This window comes from Schistocerca cancellata, chromosome 4 (assembly GCF_023864275.1).
Source record: "Schistocerca cancellata isolate TAMUIC-IGC-003103 chromosome 4, iqSchCanc2.1, whole genome shotgun sequence".
NCBI lineage: Eukaryota > Metazoa > Arthropoda > Insecta > Orthoptera > Acrididae > Schistocerca > Schistocerca cancellata.
Genome location: NC_064629.1, coordinates 833,681,684 through 833,697,191, shown reverse-complemented (window position 1 = coordinate 833,697,191; position 15,508 = coordinate 833,681,684). Strand labels below are relative to the sequence as shown.

Sequence of the window (15,508 nt, the reverse complement as noted above, 5' to 3'; positions counted from 1 at the left end):
CATACCGACAATCCTTCTTTCCACGAACAACACGAGACTGGAATAGAAGGGAGAACCGATAGAGGTACTCAAGGTACCCTCCGCCACACACCGTCAGGTGGCTTGCGGAGTATGTATGTAGGTGTAGAAATGTAGCATATAGTTACAAACTATGTAAGAAAGCTAATCCAACGGCAATAGAAAGTTTTCTAAACCTCGTTAAGGAACAAGTGTTGCATGATGTTTATAGTGCCGATAACATAGATGATAAATATAACGCTTTCCTTAACACATCTCTTATGCTCTTTGAGAGTTGCCTCCTATTAGAACGTTCTAATCGGGGTACTGCCAGTAAAAGGCAGCCTGGATGGCTGACTAGTGGGATAAGAAGTAGTCACAATCAAGCTACACTAGTCCATTGCAAACAGTATTGTAAGGTGCTTAACAATGTTATTAGGAAGGCAAAGAGTATGTGGTGCATAAACAGCTAATTCACAGGAAAAAAATTAAAAACATATGGTCAGTCATGAAGGAGGTGTGGTCACCAGCACAAGGTTGACGATATAAAGTCAGTTCGTGGTAAAAATATTTGTATCACTGATAAGTCAGATATATGTACAGTATTTGCCTTTCCGAGATTGATGTCTGAAATAATCCTCTGTGATACTGACAAGGGGGAGATCAAGTCAATAATTAAATCACTGAAGACTAAGGACTCTCGTGGATATGATGGAGTGCCTAGCATTATATTAAAGTACTGTGCTGTACATGTTAGCCCTTTACTTAGCATTATTTGTAATTTTTTCTTTAAGAGTGGTCGGTTTCCTGGACGATTGAAGTACTAAGTAGCAAAGCCGCTTTATAAAAGGGGAAAAAGGGATAATGTAGACAATTTTAGACCTATTTCTATGACATCAGTGTTCCCTAAAATTATTGAAAAGGCTGTGTATGTAAGGATAATTGATCATTTTATATCACATAATTTGCTACCAAATGCACAGTTCGGCTTTTGAAGTCGTTTAACATCTGAAAATGCTATATTCTCTTTTCTCTGTGAGGTACTGGCTGCATTAAACAAAAGGTTTCGAATGCTAGGCATATTTTTTGATTTAACTAAGGCGTTTAATTGTGTTGATCACGAAATATTGCTCCAGAAGTTGGAACATTACAGAATACGGGGAGCAGCTCGCAAATGTTTCACCTCTTACCTGTACAACAGACAGCAAAACAGCTGAGAGGGAAGACCATCGCGTCCGGCATATGGTTCTGCCGCATCGTATCGCATCTGTAGCAGCAATTCACAGCGTTGGAAATGGCTGTGACTTGGGGTCTGAGTGGGGTACAGTCAATTGGGAGGTGCCCCAGGGATCAGTGTTGGTGCCACTCCTGTTCCGTATTTATATAAATGAGATGCCCTCTAGTATTACAGGTAATTGTAAAACATTTCTGTTTGCTGATGACACTAGCTTGGTAGTAAAGGATGTTGTGTGCAGCTTTGGCTCGGTTTCAAATGCTGCAGTTCATGAAATAAGTTCATGGCTTGTAGAAAATAAACTAATGCTAAATCACAGTAAGACTCAGTTTTTATAGGTTCAAACACGCAATTCAATAAAACCTGACGTTTTAATTCCACAGAATGGGCATATGATTAGTGAAACTGAACAGTTCAAGTTTCTAGGTGTTCAGATAGATGGTAAACTGTCGTGGAAAGCCCACGTTCAGGATCTTGTTCGAAGATTTTTACTATTCGAACGGTATCTGAAGTAAGTGATCTTTCGACACGAAAATTAGTCTGCTTCACTTATTTTCATTCGCTTATGTCGTATGGCGTTATGTTTTGGGGCAACTCTTCCCATTCTTAGAAGAAATGTTTGTCTCAGAAACTGGCAGTTCAGACAATAAGTGGTATTAAGTGCGCGAACCTCTTGGTGACTCATGTTCACGAGTCTGGGTATTTTGACATTGGTCTCTCAATATATATATTCCTTACTGTCGTTTCTTGTTAACAGTATCGGCTTACTCCCAAGAATTAGCAGCTTTCACTCAGTTAATACTAGGCAGAAATCCAGTCTGCATTTGGATCGCACTTCCTTAACTCTTGTGCTGAAAGGTGTGCAGTATACTGCTGCATCCATTTTCAATAAGCTACCACAAGAATTCAAAAATCTTAGCAGTAATCCAGGCGCTTTCAAATCGAAACTGAAGAGTTTCCTCATGGGTCACTCCTTCTATTCTGTTGTGGATTTCCTTGAAAAATCAAGCTGATTCTTACGTTGTATTGTTGATTGCGTTTACTTAAACTTATGGCTTGACTTTTTTTTGGTTCATAAACATTTTATTTTTTATCGGTTATTACTTTTATATTGTGATTTCATGTACTGACACGTTCCATGACCTTGCAGATCTGCTCCTCAATTTGGTCCTACGGAACTAGACGTGTAAATAAATAAATAAAATAGCAGCGACACTCTTACAATGCAAATCAGTGTTGTTTTAAATAGACGCTGTAACGGTAGTAAGCGCTAGTTATCTTTGAGATTGGACATGGTGAGTTGATGTTAGTCAGTAATCTCTAAAGTGACAAAGAAGGCGTTATCAACATCTCACTGGGTTTGAACAAGGTCGTGTAACAGGGTTATGAGAAGCTGGATGTTCCTTCTGTGATAACGCAAAAACGCTTAGCAGGAATGTAGCCACTGCACACGATTGCTGGCAGCGGTGTTTACGAGAAGGTACGGCCGCAAGAAGACCGTCCTCCAAATGGTCACATGGCGCTACTGAGAGGGAAGACCATCGCGTGTGGCTAGAAAAAAACCTGACTAGTACTGGTGAAACAATAAAACGAATGCAATAAGGCTGAAAGTCGCGTGGCCTGTCTCGTGACTCTCGCTCCGCCTACTGCTCGAGTTTCATCTGCCTCCTGCACTCAGTCTGCCCGTGGCGTCTGTTTTAAGTAGTTGACGTTTTGTCTGTGCGTCGTAAAATGTTGAGTGTACAGAAAGAACAGCGTGTTAACATCAAATTTTGTTTCAAACTAGGAAAATCTGCAAGTGAAACGTTTGTAATGTTACAACAAGTGTACGGCGATGATTGTTTATCGCGAACACAAGTGTTTGAGTGGTTTAAACGATTTAAAGATGGCCGCGAAGACACCAGTGATGACACTCGCACTGGCAGACCATTGTCAGCAAAAACTGATGCAAACATTGAAAAAATCGGTAAACTTGTTCGACAAGATCGCCGTTTAACAATCAGAGCAGTGTCTGAGTTAACAGGAGTTGACAAGGAAAGTGTTAGGCAGATTCTTCATGAAAGTTTCAACATGAACAAAGTGTGTTCAAAAATGGTTCCAAAGTGTCTCATAATTGAACAGAAGGAACGCCGAAGAATGATTTGTTCTGACATCCTGGAAAACATTGAAAGTGATCCCACTTTCTTACAAAATGTTATTACTTGCGATGAATCGTGGTTTTTTACTTACGATCCCGAAACTAAACGCCAATCGATGCATTGGAAAACTCCTGGTTCTCCACGACAAAAAAAGCACGAATGTCAAAATCGAAATTCAAGGCAATGATGATTTTTTTTGACATCAAAGGGATTGTGCACATTGATTGGGTACCAGAGGGACAAACAGTGAATCAGCATTACTGCATTAGCGTCCTGGCTACCCTACGTGAGCGAGTACGGAGAAAACGGAACGATTTGTGGAGAAAAAAGTCATGGATCCTTCACCAAGACAATGCCCCAGCTCACAGTGCGTTGTCAGTGAAGACGTTTTTGGCAAAACACAACATTCCCATCTTAGATCATCCACCCTACTCACCTGATTTGGCCCCCTGTGACTTTTTTCTTTTACCTAAAGTCAAGTCAGCTTTGAAAGGAACTAGATTTGAGACTGTTGAAGCAGTAAAAGAAATAGCGACGGAAGTAATGTATGGACTTACCGAAAATGATCTGCAGCATTGCTATGAACACTGGAAAATTCGTATGGAGCGGTGTAGAGACCGAGGAGGAGAGTACATTGAAGGAGATAACATGAAATTGTAAATAATTGTAAATAAATGTTTTTTCCAGCATCAGTCCGGTTTTTTTCTAGCCGCACCTCGTATGGTTCTGCACCTGCAGCAGCAATTTGAGCAGCAGTTGGCACCACAATGACACAAAGAACTGTTACAAATCGGTTACTTCAAGAACAGCTCCGAGCCAGATTCCCTGTAGCGTGCATTCCGACCCCAAAACACCGCCATCTGCAACTTCAATGGTATCAAGCGACAGCTGATTGGAGGGCAGGGTGGGAGTCTGTTGTGTTTTCTGATGAAAGCTGGTTCTGCCTCGGTGCCAGTGATGGCCGTGTCTTGGTTAGAAGGAGTCCAGTTGAGTGCCTGCAACCAACCTGTCTGCATGCTAGACATACTGGACATAAATATGGAGTTATGGTGCGGAGTGTAATATCGTAGGACAGAAGGAGCGCTCTCGTGGTTCTTCCACACACCCTGAGTGCAAATTTGTATGTCAATCTTTTGAATCGACGTATTGAGCTGCCATTCATGAAGAGCATTCTAAGGGTGTTTTCCAACAGGATAACGCTCGCCCACATATCGCTGTTGTAATTCAACATGCTCTACGGAGTTTCGATATGTTGCCTTGGCCTGCTCGATCACCAGACCTGTCTCCAGTCGAACAAATGTGCGACGTCATCGAACGACAGCTCCAGCGTAATCCACAACTAGCGTTAGCCGTCCCTGTATTGACTGACCAAGTGCAACAGGCACGGAACTCCATCCTACAAGTTGACATCCGGCACCTGGACAACACAATGTATGCAAGTTTCCATGCCCTCATTCAACATTATGGCGGTTACTACGGTTATTAATGTACTAGAATTTCACATTTGCTATGTCTTAACTCGCACATATATTAACCTGTGATCTTGCAGTCACTTAAATACGTTACCTTGTCAAACGTTTTCCCGAAATTTCGTTGCCCTACGTTATTTATTTGTTGGTGTCGTAATTTTTTTCTGTCAGTGTATACAGGGTGTTACAAAAAGGTACGGCCAAACTTTCAGGAAACATTCCTCACACACAAAGAAAGAAAATATGTTATGTGGACATGTGTCCGGAAACGCTTACTTTCCATGTTAGAGCTCATTTTATTACTTCTCTTCAAATCACATTAATCAGGGAATGGAAACACACAGCAACAGAAAGTACCAGCGTGACTTCAAACACTGTTACAGAAAATGTTCAAAATGGCCTCCGTTAGCGAGGATACATGCATCCACCCTCCGTCGCATGGAATCCCTGATGCGCGGATGCAGCCCTGGAGAATGGCGTATTGTATCACAGCCGTCCACAATACGAGCACGAAGAGTCTCTACATTTGGTACCGGGGTTGCGTAGACAAGAGCTTTAAAATGCCTCCATAAATGACAGTCAAGAGGGTTGAGGTCAGGAGAGCGTGGAGGCCATGGAATTGATCCGCCTCTACCAATCCATCGGTCACCGAATCTGTTGTTGAGAAGCGTACGAACACTTCGACTGAAATGTGCAGGAGCTCCATCGTGCATGAACCACATATTGTGTCGTACTTGTAAAGGCACATATTCTAGCAGCAGAGGTAGAGTATCCCGTATGAAATCATGATAACGTGCTCCATTGAGCGTAGGTAGACGAAACTAAAATGAGCTCTAACACGGAAATTAAGTGTTTCCGGACACATGTCCACGTAACATCTTTTCTTTATTTGTGTGTGAGGAATGTTTCCTGAAAGTTTGACCGTACCTTTTTGTAACACCCTGTATAAGTGTCAGCCTCGAACGGATATTGTCATTTAAGCAGCACTGCATGAGCCTGTCAAAGAAACATGCGGCAGGAGTAAATCTACTCCACAAAATACCCAGAAACAACTGAAGAAGAGTTGCAGATACGCCACGGACTGCTATAATTTCATGGGGTATTATCCTGCTGAACATTGTTACATATATGGGGAAACAGCACACATACAAATAACATACGCTGCCGGCCATTAAAATATCACACCAGGAAAGACAGCAAATAATTAAATTTTGCTTGTTGTGGGTATACGAGAGTATTATAGACACATGATTTAATTTGTAGGTGACTTTGGGAAAAGCAGCAGGTTTTCCCCAAACTGTTTTCCGCAGAATAATGGTGTTCTGTGGGGAGTGAGTAAGTGCTCCGCAAAAAATTATTGATAACATGGAGGCTTTCTCTTCAAACTTTTGACGATACTAATTATTTTCTTAAAATGTTATTATGGTTTCTATGCTATTGGTTACCATACAAAGTTGAGTAATCGCTGAATAAAAAAAGTTTTTCTCATTTTTAAAATGTTACTAACCTTCAAAATAAACAAGGTGTACCATCAAAGTGCTAGAATTCTCAAACTGTTCCGTGAGAGGAAACGTATGGGAACCTCTGGATTACAGGGTGCGAATTTTAGCACACAGAGCTGCCACCACTGGCTGCAACTACAGCTCTGACCTTTCGGGGCATCGAGTCATACTGAGCTTGGATGACAAATGCGGGTACCATATTCCATGTTGCTTCATATCTATGCTAGAATTCGTCAACCGTAGTTGGTAACGAGTGGTGAGTTGCCAGTCTCTCGGCAACGCGTGGACAGATATTTCCTGTGGTGAGAGACCTGGTCAGTGTGACAGCCAGGACAAAAGTCGCACACCCTCTGCATCGTCGTATGTCAGGACAGCATAGGTTCAAAAATGGTTCAAATGGCTCTGAGCACCATGGGACTTAACTTCTGAGGTCATCAGTCCCCTAGAACTTAGAACTACTTAAACCTAACTAACCTAAGGACATCACACACATCCATGCCCGAGGCAGGATTCGAACCTGCGACCGTAGCGGTCGCGCGGTTCCAGACTGTAGCGCCTAGAACCGCTCGGCCACTCCGGCCGGCACAGCATAGGTACTCCGCGGTCTTGCGTTATCTTGTCGAAAGACAATATCACCAAGACCTCGAAGACAGGGCACAGCCACCAGCCTTAACACGACAGATGTGCTACGGCTGCTGTCTAAATTACCAACCAAGCGAACCAGAGGTGATCGTGTGGTGTACTCCATCGTGACGCTACACGCAGAACCAGGACTCGTCTAAAAAGACAATGTGATGCCTCTCTTGTGTCCAGTGTTGTCATTGACCTTAGCGATGTGTCGGCTTGCCTCAGCTGCCACATCAAGGAAGCTGCAACAATGCTCGCCGTGGGTCGCCGTGCTGACAGTTCGTGGTGCTCCATATGTCGTCACACTGTCCCTCTTGCTGCAAACAAGCCCATTTTGTGACCCCAGGCACGTCACTTGGATGTACGGCCCTGTACTGTCGAAAGAAAAATAAGTATGCCTTCTCGGGCGCTAGTCGCGTGGGATCGTTGAGATTCAGCATGTTGTTGAGTATGCCCGTATTTCCACATTCGGATGCAGTCGTGGTAATGCTACCATGCGAGCACCAAATATCGCAGAACGATGAACAACAGTCTTGATAAGTCACCATCCTCCCACTGCCGGATTCCGACACTTGTTTGTAGGAGTTTTCCTTCTGGCTCAAGGTATAACACAATCGTCTCACAAACAACCAACATTCAAGTGCGATTTCTGAGTGAGAAATACTCTGTTTAATCTTTCGTTATGAAAGACATAATGTACACGGTGCAGCTGCTATCTACAGCGGTTGCGCTGAAATACTGATCATTTGCATATCCAGGCATCTAGTGGACTTCATACCAGTTTGACGTTTGTTGCCTGCCGTCTACACGGTGCTGCAGTTTTAATGACGAACAGTGTAGGCGACTACGAACGTAGCTTATGGACAAACAAGGTGAGAATGTGGGTCTCGCGGGAAGCGTACGCGAGTTAGTCCCAGAAGTCACGCTATTCTTTGTGCCCTTGGTGGCTCAGATGGATAGAGCGTCTGCCATGTAAGCAGGAGATCCCGGGTTCGAATCCCGGTCGGGGGACACATTTTCACCTGTCCCCGTTGATATATATCAACGTCCGGTAGCAGCTGAAGGTATTAAAATATAATTCTAATTTCGAACAGTGTAGATGTTTAGTGTTGGACAAAAATGTGCAAATACCGTGAGAAATTAATGTTTCAACGCAAATACGGATGCTATCCAAGCCTGCATGTTGTCCTGTTGTATTTGACCACGAACGACATCTGCGCGTTGTAAGGATCTGTCATGGTCAGAACACTGTCCTGTGTGGTTATGAGTACATTATGTCGGAACTAAGTGAATGCGAACGTGGCCAAACTCTTGATGCTTGCATGATGGGCGCTTACGTTACGGAGGTAGCCGAAGTGTTTGGTGTTTCAAGAGGCACCTACACAGCATACAGGAAAAGTAGGAAAACATGATCCGCTAAAGTCACAATGCGAAGAGTATTGCGATGAAAAATAACAGGACGGCAGCTGAAAAAGTCACCGCAGAACTGAATATAGCACTTGCGAATTCTGTCAGCACCAAAACGACACGAAGGGAACTCCACAAGCTGGGAATTGCAGGGCGAGCTAAAATTCCAAAATCACATATCAGTGGTGTAAGCACTCGGAAGAAAAAATGTGGTGACGAATCCGTAAAACCTGGACTGTAGAAGAACGTCATTTGCTCGGATGAATATTGTTTCACACGTTTCCCAACTTCTGATCCAGTCTACGATCCAAGAGTGAAACATGGTTGTGTTTGGTGATAATTTGAGCAGGCGCATCGTGGTATTCCATGGGCCCTACGGTTACTCTCCAAGGTCGCATTACTGCAAAAGTTTGTTTAGCTGATCAGTTCCGCCCCATGGCACGATGATTGTTCATTCTGTGTTCCAAGACGACAGGGCCCCTTTTCGCACAGCTCGCAACGTCCAGGACTGGTTTTGTCAGCACCACAGTCAGCAGACCTAAGTGTTACTGAGCCTTTGTGATCTACTTTGGAGAGAAGGCTGCGTGAACACTATCGACCTCCAACATCAAAAAAATGTTCAAATGTGTGTGAAATCTTATGGGACTTAACTGCTAAGGTCATCAGTCCCTAAGCTTACACACTACTTAACCGAACTTATCCTAAGGACAAACACACACACCCATGCCCGAGGGAGGACTCGAACCTCCGCCGGGACCAGCCGCACAGTCCACGACTGCAGCGCCTGAGACCGCTCGGCTAATCCCGCTCGGCCCTCCATCATTAACTGGCCACAATTTTGCGGGAAGGATGATATAAGAGTCCCTCAAAAACCATACAGGACCTGTAGTTATTCATTCTATGACGACTGGAAGCTTTTTTGAAAGCCAACGGGTTTTCTACACTGTCCTAGGATTGGTAATATGTTGTGTTTGTGTTTTTTCCATACTTTTGTCCATCCCTTCTATGTCAGAATGAGGTCAGGCCAACCATTAGCGGCGCTGTTAAACCAAGTGGTTGCGTGTTCTGTGCAATATTGCTCTACCAGATCTCAGAGGAAAAGCTGTTTACGAATACAGTTCTAAATAATTCTGTTCCCAACCCATCAGCTGTGTGCCTGAAATCACTCAAACTACCTTTGGTCGATCTTCAAGAACAAACGTTTCGATACCACTGAGATGTGGAAAGAATTCAGAAAAGAACAATCATCATGCAGCGCCCACCTAATTCAAAACCCAATGAAAGAGGTAGCAGGGTTCTGTAGTCAGAGGAGAGCTGACCACATGTTGCAGGTTTGGGTTTCTCTGACAGCGCTGCATGTGACTTTTGAGCCGAGGAAAAATTAGATATCGTGTGGAGAGCGTGCGTTTGAAGGTGGTCTGAAAGACTTACATGTCGGAAGTTCCATGCGGCTTTTCGCGGATGATGCTGTAGTATACAGAGAAGTTGCAGCATTAGAAAATTGTAGCGAAATGCAGGAAGATCTGCAGCGGATAGGCACTTGGTGCAGGGAGTGGCAACTGACCCTTAACATAGACAAATGTAATGTATTGCGAATACATAGAAATAAGGATCCTTTATTGTATGATTATATGATAGCGGAACAAACACTGGTAGCAGTTACTTCTGTAAAATATCTGGGAGTATGCGTGCGGAACGATTTGAAGTGGAATGATCATATAAAATTAATTGTTGGTAAGGCGGGTACCAGGTTGAGATTCATTGGGAGAGTCCTTAGAAAATGTAGTCCATCAACAAAGGAGGTGGCTTACAAAACACTCGTTCGACCTATACTTGAGTATTGCTCATCAGTGTGGGATCCGTACCAGATCGGGTTGACGGAGGAGATAGAGAAGATCCAAAGAAGAGCGGCGCGTTTCGTCACAGGGTTATTTGGTAACCGTGATAGCGTTACGGAGATGTTTAACAAACTCAAGTGGCAGACTCTGCAAGAGAGGCGCTCTGCATCGCGGTGTAGCTTGCTCGCCAGGTTTCGGGAGGGTGCGTTTCTGGATGAGGTATCGAATATATTGCTTCCCCCTACTTATACCTCCCGAGGAGATAACGAATGTAAAATTAGAGAGATTCGAGCGCGCACGGAGGCTTTCAGACAGTCGTTCTTCCCGCGAACCATACGCGACTGGAACGGGAAAGGGAGGTAATGACAGTGGCACGTAAAGTGCCCTCCGGCACACACCGTTGGGTGGCTTGCGGAGTATAAATGTAGATGTAGATGTAGGTGAGCAAGAGTACTGCCATCTCGTCGTAAAATTTAAACATAAACCTTCATGTAAATTGTGTACTTAAATGTGTATTTTCGGTAATGATACACGATAATAATAACAGCTTCGAAAACCAGCACACTGCATCAGCCTTTCCTGGCTTGTCATCCAAGAGTTGAACAACCTTTCCCTCTAGTTATTCATTTATTCAGCTATTATGCGCTGTTCCGCGTCACGGAGACTTGAAGGACGCTATACGCAGCTGTCTCCTAACAGCACTGGATGCTCACAACCTCTCCTGCTGGTATCTCTTTGACAAATGGCTCCGCGTACAGAAATAAGTCGTTGTCTTTTCGAAAACTGTAGTCCCATTTTCCGTTTTTGCTTATCATTAAATCTTCTGTCTAGTGTTGGTGTTTTTCAGAAGGGAATGACAATGCATTCAAGTGAAACAGTGTACGTTTTGAAGTAAATAAGAGCTACTCAAACATACTCTATTTGCAATGGCAATCACGTTGACTACACTATATGACCACGGGACATCAGAAGTTTGTAGCGGTGAGATACGTGTTCAGATTCCGGGCAGAGTGCAGCACCGTGTTAACACACCGTTCACTTATGCAATGAAACTGGGTCAGAAATTTAAGAGCTTTCGTGCCAAAAGGCGTACATAATTTTAATGATTTTATTCGTAGCTGTTCTCTGCTAACGAACAAACCTACCTCCGTTGACGAAGATAAAGACGTCTACTTATTCGTATACGAGCCAGTATTGAACTTCCGAAAACGACAGGTTAATCTGTCGAAACCGGTTAAGTGCATTAACGTATTTCAGTTGGAAAATTGACGACTGAATTTTATACTGAAACAAAAGAAGATAATTTTAAGGGTTGAAGAGAGGCTAATACACTCGTTTTTTTTCCAAAGCGGGGTCAAGATCTAGAGTACCGTCGATGTCGTGGTGTCTAGAGACGAAGCACCAGCATAGCTGCACAAAACTTAAGGCTGCAGCCTTTCTGATGGACCCAGCTCGGCATTCGGCTCAAGTAATCTAACTAATTCGGGAAAAAACCTAAGTCAAGATGGTTCAACGACTTATGAACCAGAATGTGAGTCCAGGGCCTCAGCCACAGCGTCAGCTCACTCGGTGACTTGCGTTCAATGCATTAGATTATCAGAAACGCCAGTTTAATTCCTTGTGTTATCATATGATAGCGCTTATTTCATCTGCCTGTAGATTCGGAAAATACAGTGTGGCGATATGTGGTGTTGGATAAGAAACTCATGTGATCGTTATTCAGTTTTGACATCTGATTTGTTCTCTCCCGATAGTTGGTTCAAACTGGTGTAACACTTTCTCCAGAAATTTAAAATATCTCTATTGCAGAAGTAAAGGTAATGTACATTTTGTTTATGCACTGCTTTCATATCCTGCAGATGGGTTGCTGTTGCATTGTCAGGCTCGATATTTACGTCAGCTGCAAAATCGAGACTTTTCTCTTGAACGATATCCACAGCTGCGTCAATACATACGCTCTGCAACCCACAGCGAAATGCATAGTCGAAGATGTTTCGAAACAATATTAACCACATTCTACGCCGTTCATTTCTCTTGTGGAGCGAAGAAAAATGAGAGCTTATATGCCTCGGTACGTCCATAATCACATCCACCTTATTCTTGTATTCGTACGCGCAAATACATTATGGAGGAAGTAGAATTGTTGCGCAGCCTTTAACTTTTAAATTAACCAAAATTTGCAGGGTTTCGATAAAACAACATCCCCTATTTTCCAAAGAATTATAGTTACATTTCTTGAGATGGCTGTTAAATGGCTGTTAAATGGTGTTACCGCGTCTTTGAATCCGCTCGTTGTCTACCATGATACTGATTCCAAATACTGGACGAATACTCTGAAATAGAACACACTACCATCTTGTCTGTGTTTTCTTTTAGAGATGTACCGCATTTGCTGAGAAACCAAGAGAGAAATGACATTCCCCACAACTGATTTCAAATGTCCATTCAATTTCATTTTGCTTCCTTTTAGAAATTTCAATAATGTGACGTGTTCAGGCCTTTACAAATGATCTTGCAATCGGATACTGTCAGGTTCTTTGTGTTGTGTCGTCAGAGTTCATACTTAGAGACCTGCCACTCAATACGTCAAGTGGAAATACTAATTACTGCTACATTTTCGTACCGTGATACTTGCCTGCAGGTTGTAGCAGCCTCAAGTGTTCAGAGGAACACGTCATCCATACCGAACTGACTAGTGTACCATGCCATCCACCGTTCATCCGGTGTGAGGATTGACTCCGGATGTGTGTCAACTACCAGTCTCGCAATTTGCATTCTACGCAGTACGCTGTATGAGCAGATCGTACAATGGAAGTGCCGTATATTGGACAGCTACAACTGAATAAAAATTATTTTAAAATACGATGATGTGTATTTCCTACTACCCATAAGGTCCTTTGTCTATTAATCTCTGCATTTGTGTGCAGTCAACGTTTGAAGGATAACGAATCCAGAGACTATAGATGCACAAGTCACTGAAGAGGCAACACCGTCTAACACACCAGCAGATGAAACTTCCTGGCAGATTAAAACTGTGTGCCGGACCGAGACTCGAACTCGGGACCTTTGCCTATCGCGGGAAAGTGCTCTACCAACTGAGCTACCCAAGCACGACTCACGCCCCGTCCTCACAGCTTTACTTCCGCCAGTACCTCGTCTCCTACCTTCCATACTTTACAGAAGCTCTCCTGCGAACCTTGCAGGACTAGCACTCCTGAAAGAAAGGATATTGCGGAGACATGGCTTAGCCACAGCCAGGGGATGTTTCCAGAATGAGATTTTCACTTTACAGCGGGTTGTGCGCTGATATGAAGCTTCCTGGCAGATTAAAACTGTGTGCCGGACCGAGACTCGAACTCGGGACCTTTGCCTATCGCGGGAAAGTGCTCTACCAACTGAGCTACCCAAGCATGACTCACGCCCCGTCCTCACAGCTTTACTTCCGCCAGTACCTCGTCTCCTACCTTCCATACTTTACAGAAGCTCTCCTGCGAACCTTGCAGGACTAGCACTCCTGAAAGAAAGGATATTGCGGAGACATGGCTTAGCCACAGCCAGGGGATGTTTCCAGAATGAGATTTTCACTTTACAGCGGGTTGTGCGCTGATATGAAGCTTCCTGGCAGATTAAAACTGTGTGCCGGACCGAGACTCGAACTCGGGACCTTTGCCTATCGCGGGAAAGTGCTCTACCAACTGAGCTACCCAAGCATGACTCACGCCCCGTCCTCACAGCTTTACTTCCGCCAGTACCTCGTCTCCTACCTTCCATACTTTACAGAAGCTCTCCTGCGAACCTTGCAGGACAAGCACTCCTGAAAGAAAGGATATTGCGGAGACATGGCTTAGCCACAGCCTGGGGGATGTTTCCAGAATGAGATTTTCACTTTGCAGTGGAGTGTGCGCTGATATGAAACTTCCTGGAAGATTAAAACTGTGTGCCGGACCGAGACTCGAACTCGGGACCTTTGCCTTTCGCGGGCAAGTGCTCTACCAACTAGAGACGAGGTACTGGCGGAAGTAAAGCTGTGAGGACGGGGCATGAGTCGTGCTTGGGTAGCTCAGTTGGTAGAGCACTTACCCGCGAAAGGCAAAGGTTCCGAGTTTGAGTCTCGGTCCGGCACACAGTTTTAATCTGCCAGGAAGTTTCATATCAGCGTACACTCTGCTGCAGAGTGAAAATCTCATTCTGGACACCAGCAGATTCTCAACAGTCTGAAATGAAGCATTATTTGACGAAAAGCTAAACGTTTGCTTATATACCAGGGTGTGCTGAAAAGTAATGCCCTCGAATTTTCAAGTGAAGCTTTTTAAATAAGAGAAACGCTATTAACGCTTTATTCTTTATGTATACATAGTTGCAGCGCTCTGTCGACAGAGAGCCCCAAACTGTAGCGTGTAACGTGGCGGTGTGTAACTTACCTATGTCGGTTCGTGAGAAACAGAGTGCTGTAATCGAGTTTCGAATTCGAAGAGTTAGTACACACACGGAGCACCCTCACCTTCACCATGAGAATGCCAAACCACACACGAGCTCTGCGACATCTGCAGCAATCCGACATCTTGGGTTCACTGTCGTCGATCATCCTCTATATATTCCCAACTTGGATCCGTCCGATTTCCATCTATTTCCAAAACTGAAAGAACACCTTCGACGGCTTCACATTGATAGTGATGAAGCGGTGCAAGCAGAGGCGAGGTTCAAAAAATGGCTCTGAGCACTATGGGACTTAGCAGCTATGGTCATCAGTCCCCTAGACTTAGAACTACTTAAACCTAACTAACCTAAGGACATCACAGAACACCTAGTCATCACGAGGCAGAGAAAATCCCTGACCCCGCCGGGAATCGAACCCGGGAACTCGGGCGTGTGAAGCGAGAACACTACCGCACGACCACGAGCTGCGGACAAGAGGCTCCGTCAACAATCTCAAACAATCTACAGTTGCAGTGTAAACGAACTTGTCCCATTGGGAGAAATGTGTACGTCGCTAGTGTGATTATGTTGAGAAACAAATATGTAGGCATGAAGAGTATAACTGCTGAATGTTAATAACGTTTGTTTTATTTGAATAGCCGTACGAGTTTGCACATAAAAATTTCAGAAGCAATACTTTTCGGCATGCCCTGGTATGTTGCCACATGCATGACTTGGAGAGTCATGTTTCTTTTGATGCACGTTCTTCTCTCATCCGTCATCGAAGTGCAGATGTGGAGTTTCAAGGACGTGAACAAATCAGCGGAATGGAATAGCACACACATCTGATAAGGGCAACATTTTCGGTGTATCCACACAG

General features: G+C 44.0%; 1 non-coding gene across 1 annotated transcript; it reads left to right on the top strand.

The window, feature by feature from the left end:
* Positions 1-7,904: 7,904 nt before the first annotated feature.
* Positions 7,905-7,978, top strand: Trnat-ugu (transfer RNA threonine (anticodon UGU)). The gene has a single exon. It is a non-coding gene; the product is annotated as a tRNA-Thr (tRNA).
* Positions 7,979-15,508: the final 7,530 nt, after the last annotated feature.